Source organism: Siniperca chuatsi, linkage group LG14, assembly GCF_020085105.1.
Source record: "Siniperca chuatsi isolate FFG_IHB_CAS linkage group LG14, ASM2008510v1, whole genome shotgun sequence".
In the NCBI taxonomy this organism is placed as follows: Eukaryota; Metazoa; Chordata; class Actinopteri; order Centrarchiformes; family Sinipercidae; genus Siniperca; species Siniperca chuatsi.
In genome coordinates, this window is record NC_058055.1 from 7751550 (window position 1) to 7758078 (window position 6529).

The following is a 6529-nucleotide window of genomic DNA, read 5'->3' on the forward strand; positions in this document are numbered from 1 at the left end:
ATCTTTAACAATGCATTGTATTTTAGAAACCTATTATATGTTAAGTCGTAATCTGAAAAGTAACTATTGACTATATCTGTCAGATACATGCAGTGGAGTCAAGAGTACACCATTTCTGTGAAATGTAGTGGAGTAAAAGTATAAAGTAGCATAAAATAGAAATACTGAAGAGAAATAATGAGATTGTTATCATTAAGGACACAGTCATAGGAAACTGGAGCTCCACTGATGAGGTGTGTCTTTGATATGTCTCTGAGCACTATTTAGGTGATTTTAGGTTTAGGTTTCATGAAGTTGATGATTGTTTATCTTGATGCTCAAAAGAAGCAACAAATTACAGAAAAATAATTGGAAAGAAAGAAAAACATGGTTTGATATGTGAAAAACATTTCATCACTTTCCGCTGTAGCTTACACAGTATCTAGATAATTGTACCATTTTTATTGCAAGCATAAAGATGTACTAATTCCAAACACATTAACACGGAAATGAATCTCCACTGTGCCAGAAGATGATTATTATTTCTTGTAGGCACACTGTCCCTTTTGTGATTTTTTTGAACTGTGAAATTACCCTAACTCTAAAAAAATGGCATTTTATGGATTCTTTGACAATTGAAAAAGGAGTTCCACACATTGTCAGGACTCTGGCAGGGTTTGTATTAAAGGTCTCTCCTGCTGTATATGATGAAGGTCTGAGGATTGAGCACTGTTTTGAATAAAAATGGTTGCAGCAGATGAAGCTGAAGAACTTCTTGTTCTGTGGATTTCCTTTTTCTTTTGCATCAGTCTTGAGAAGCTAATAGTGTGCAAGTTTGACAAAATAACTACAACAACAAAACAACACTAAATTCACAACAGTACAGACATTTAGCCAGAAGCAGATTATTTTGAACATAAATTTTCATTGTAATTTTATTTCCCAAAACTAAATAAATTAAATAAAAATGCTTAATAATATCCAATGAAAGAAGTGTTTGTACTGGTGTGTTCTAATGGCATTTAATAAAGGCTGGCTAGTCTAAATTATTGTTCTGTTTACAAAAATCTCTTTGTGAAACCATTTCGTCAAGGCTTACAAATATTGGATCATTTGTTATCCATATTTCCCAGCTCTACCATTTTGCTGTATTGAGTGGGGAATGAGCCATGGACTTAATATGCATACATATGCTGAGGCTGGATGGGTTTCTTACTTGCTGCCAACAGCATGCTGGGATATGCGCTAGCCCCAGAGAAGGAATAAGCAGGTAAAGACTATGGTTGATAAATAACTGGTAACAAATTATGTAATATGTCGTTGATCCTAAGTCCTCTGTTTTCTCTTTTTGTTTTTCAGGGTATGGTGTGTGTGTCATTGCAAAAAAAAAAAAACATTTGACAGTTTTCTGATCTGCCACTTCTTATGATTACACTTCTCGTGATTATAGTTTGGTTAAAGCTGCAATAATATATATATTTATATTAACAATGAATCAAATGACTAATGTTAAAGGTGTCGCTTGTAGTGATCAATCCATCTCCTGACTCTGCAGTTCCCTTCGGCTCTACGGAGCTTTTTCAGCATCTTTTCAGCTTTACTGTTTTGGTTTACGCTCTACGCTCTCATCAGTGTTTTTTCCAGCAGTAGTAGGCAGCTGTTTTCAGCGAATAAACCCTGATTAACCCACTCTACGGTAGCTGCCCAGCACCAAATCACAAAGCTGGAAATGCTGGTGAAGCATTTAGCAGCTAACAAGCCAGATATTTCCCTCAGGAGTTGGTGGAGGCTAAAAGCAGAGCTAAAAGAAGAGTGAATATTGGACTTATATTCACCAGGTGTGCAGAAACACGACTCCAAATAAAGCTAATGATGCAAATGTTCCTCTGTGTCAGCTGGATGTGTAAGTATGCAACTATTTGCTAACAAGTTCGCTACCACAACAACTTTAAAAGGGCATAATGTCCCCCAAGTGGCCAAAAAAACGCTTATTGCAGGTTTAAGCTTAGGCAACTAAAACTACTTGATAAAAGGAACAGTTTAACATTTTGGGAAGTATGCTTATTCACTTTCTTGCAGAGAGTTAGATAAGAAAATCAATACCACTCTCATATGTATGGTAAATATAAAGCAATAGCCAGCAGTTAGTTTAGCGCAACATAAGACTAGAAGCAGCCTGGCTCTGTCCAACAAAATCTGCTACCAGCACCATTAAACCCGCTAATTAACATGTTGGATCTCATTTGTTTAATCCACAGCACAAACGACACATGTAATGTAAAATGTAAAAATGACACATTATGGTTTTAAGGGGGGTTCTCTGGCAACTTGTCAGTGACGAAAAAGCTCGAGGAGGTTACTGTGGAGGCAAGAAGTGTTTTTACACGTTATTTTTTTCTTTTTACGGATTAAACAAACAAGATAAATGAGCTTTAGAGGTACTAGGATGATACTGTTACCATTTGGACAGAGCCAAGCTAGCTGTTTCCAGTCTTTGTGCTAAGCTAAGATAACCAGATGCTAGCAGTAGCTTATCGTGCCATCAATCTTCTCATCTAACTCTCTGCAAGAAAGCAAATGTCCCAAAATGTCAAACTATTCCTTTATGGTTAGAGAAAGATCGTCGTGGTTTCAGTATCAAAGTCACAAAGACACTTTGCATGGTCAATCATCCACACTGACCTCCTCCAAACACAAAAGGGGGGTGATCAAGAAAAGGTAAGCATAGTTGTTTTAAGCAGTTGAACAAATGCTGTTGTTTTTCTGCTGAGGATACTGTCCCTTACTGATATTTAGCATAGAGCCTACTTAAAACCCTCAATACAGGGTCTGTTTTGTTACTTCAACAAGCTTACAAGAGCACATGGGACCCGAATCAACAGAACTTTGGCCACAGATTGTGAGGTAACCTCCTAAACTGATATAAAGAGGTTAGAGAAGCATATTGAAATTCAACACTGTCCTTCCATGCCTTCTGCTCTGAAATGAAGATAACTATGCAAGCATGAACCACTCACAATGAAATCTGTTGTACAAGACGCGTCAGGACAAGATAAAATTCTTGAGAGGATGTTAAATCATTTCAGCAACAGAGACTGACAGATTACATATATTAAGGAGACAAGCTCTGTGTAATCATGAGTTATTTCTACTGGCTTACAGTCATTACCGCAGTGTTTAATTGTGATACAGATGTTTTCAGTGAACACTCACATTATCTCATTTACAGTGCAGGTGTCAAATGTGATAATTCACATCAACAGATTAACACATCATTACATTACCAAGTACAGCTTATCCACTGACTTGGGAGCTGTTGCCTGGCCTGTGCTGTTAATTTGGGAATCTGAAAGACTTTTCTTTCCACATTACAGTCACAGCTGTGATTGGGTCTGAATTGAGGCTGGTGGGTGAAGTGTCTCCAGTGTTGGCAGGGAGAGATAAGTGGACCGATGTGTCAAGAAGTAGTAGTATTTGTATACTAAAAGGACGAGCTGTGATTCTTCTCTGTGTGGAGGCTGTGAAACACACGCGTCCGAAGTGACAGTAGAAATGCGCAGCTCAAATGTAGCTATAATAGGGGAGGCCGGGTAATGTTTTATCATACCACTTAATTCCTCTAATCAAGGCTGCAAGTGGGCACAGGCAGTCAAAGTGCTGGCTGGTTAGCATACTGTTTGTGCCAAATTGCTGTTTGGCAACAGTTGGTGATATCTTTGTTGAACTAAAACAGCATCTATGGGAATCTTTTACGGAGCTTTTAAATATGGACTCAAAACATGGTAAGATGTGATGGTACTGGCACAGAGTAGAGACTGCAGCCAAACGGCTTCATGGTTGTGGCTCAAAAAGCAACAGGAAAGAAAAAAACCCACAAAATGTCTGTGTGTAGGCCACAAGCGATAGATGCATTCCCAAATATGTGAAAAACAAACTCAGGCTAAATGTCTTTCTCAGCAGCCATGAGCGCTAAAATGTCTTTAACTGCTAAAATTTGTCTGGAACTGGTGGCTCCATTCTACTTCATGATTTCACACGAGATAGGAAGATCATTTCCTGGTCAGCATGGCATCCGTGTCAATCATCTCCTCTCCTTGTGAAGAGAGAAAAGGGGAATTTTATGGTCAAGCTAAGACAGCTTTGCCAGAAATAACATACTGATACAGAAAATGGTGTCAGTGTGTGTGTGTGTGTGTGTGTGCATATTTCAGAATACTTTTAATGGAAATCAAATTAAAGACAGAGCGAGTGTGACAAAACTAAGAATACTAGTAATACATTTTTGTCAGGAAAATAATATAATAGGCATGTTGTAGGTAATACCTACAATAAAGTGACTCTGATGAAGATGATATACCCACTAGGTCTATCATCTTTATCATATTTAACAAAATGCATTCAGTAAAAAAAGCACAACAAATAAAAAGTCTAATTACCATATTTTTTTTAATTCATCATATAACACAAACGTATAATTCTTAAAGGGGCCACTCTGCAGCATAATAAGTACTTTTACTTTTGATACTTAAAGCACATTTTGCTGATAGAATTTTTGCGCCTTTACTACAGTAAATTTTTGAAAGCAGAAGTTTTACTGGTAATGGAATATTATTATATTAACTGTGGTATTATTATTTTTACTTGAGTATAGAACTGGAATACTTCTTCCTCCACAGATGATTTATCAATCAGCTAACTGAAAACCCACTAAGCAGATTAATAGAAAATAAAGGTTAATTGCAGCCCTACAGTATTCATAATGAAGACTAACAACTGTTCAAGTGCATTTTGTCACATATTTACTCGCATCTTAACAATTTACACAATAGCCAGTACAATTCAGAATCAACATAGTAAACTGCATTGGCAAAAATGTAATACCTTTATGAAAAGTACATATTTCTTTATGTTTCTGTGGTGTATTACATTTATTATTATAGCGCTTAAGTGTGATGAAGTACTCAGATCCTTTCATCAAATAATAGCAGCAATACAGCAATGTAAAAATACTCCATTACAAGATAAAGATGCATTAAAAATGTCACCTAAATAATAAATATTATTGGCAAAATGTACTTAAAGTATCAAAAGTAAAAAGAATCATAAAGCAGAATGTGAGTATCATACTATTAGCCTAGATATTATATATACAGTTAGGCCTGGAAATATTTGGACAGTGACACAGTTTTCATAGTTTTGGCTCCGTACGATGGATTTGAAATGAAACAATTGAGATGCAACTGAAGTGCAGACTTTCAGCTTTAATTCAATTCAACAAAAATATTGTATAAAACGCTTAGGAACCATTTTTATACAGAGCCCCCTATTTTCAGGGGCTCAAATGTAATTGGACAAATGAACATAATCATAAATAAAATGTTCATTTTTAATACTTTGTCGAGAGTCCTCTGCAGGCAGTGACTGCCTGAAGACTGGAACATCACCAAATGCTGGGTTTCCTCCTGTGTGATGCTTTGCCAGGCCCTTACTGCAGCTGTCCTGTTGTTGTTTGTTTGTGGGTCTTTCTGCCTTTAGTTTTGTCTTCAGCAAGTGAAATGCATGCTGGCCTTTCTATTCTTGAGGCTTACTAATGGTTTGCACCTTGTGGTGAACCCTCTGTATTTACTCTTGCGAAGTCTTCTCTTTATGGTAGACTTGGATAATGATGCCTCCCTCCTGTTCTTCACTTGGCTGGATGTTGTGAGAGGGTTTTTCTTTACCATGGAAAGGATCCTGCGATCATCCACCACTGTTGTCTTCTGTGGACGTCCAGGCCTTTTTCTGTTGCCGAGCTCACCAGTGCGTTCTTTTTTTCTCAGAACTAAATGAAACAGCTTTTGAGTCAACTGTCCTACTACTTTTGGTCCCTAGAAAAAGAGGGGGCTACATATAAAAAAGCTGTAATTCCTAAACCCTTCCTCCAGTTTGGATGTGAATACCCTCAAATTAAAGCCGAGAGTCTGCAATTTGAGCCCATATTCATTAAATAACTGTAACTTGAAAATGTTTTGGTAAACAGCTAAAATAACAAAAGATGTGTCAGTGTCCAAATATAAACGGACCTAACTGTATGTTATTATTATATGCATTACTATGTAAGTAGCATTTTACAGTTGTAGCTGGTTGAAGTGGAGCTAATTTTAACTATTACTATATTCGGTAGTTTAATCTATAACCATCATATTTTATTAACTCATGAATTCTGTACATAAACTCTTACTCTTAAAAGTATCTTGTAACTATAGCTGTTAAATAACGTAGCGGGATAAAAAGTACAGTATTTCCCTTAGTAAGAGTATAAAGGAAATACTCAAGTAAAGTATCTCAAATGTGTACTTGAGTGCAATACTTAAGTAAAAGTGTAGTGTTACTGATTCAAAGTGCATTTGTTTTTGTTTTTTTGCAGGATGTTGGTCCAACATCATTCCCCTCCTCCTCCTCCTCCTCCTCCTCCTCCTCCTCCTCTTCTTCCTCCTCCTCCAGCCAGCACGTGCTGCGTGCTCGCCCCTGAGCCCTTCATCCCGTGTGTTTCGCCATTGGTCTGGGATGA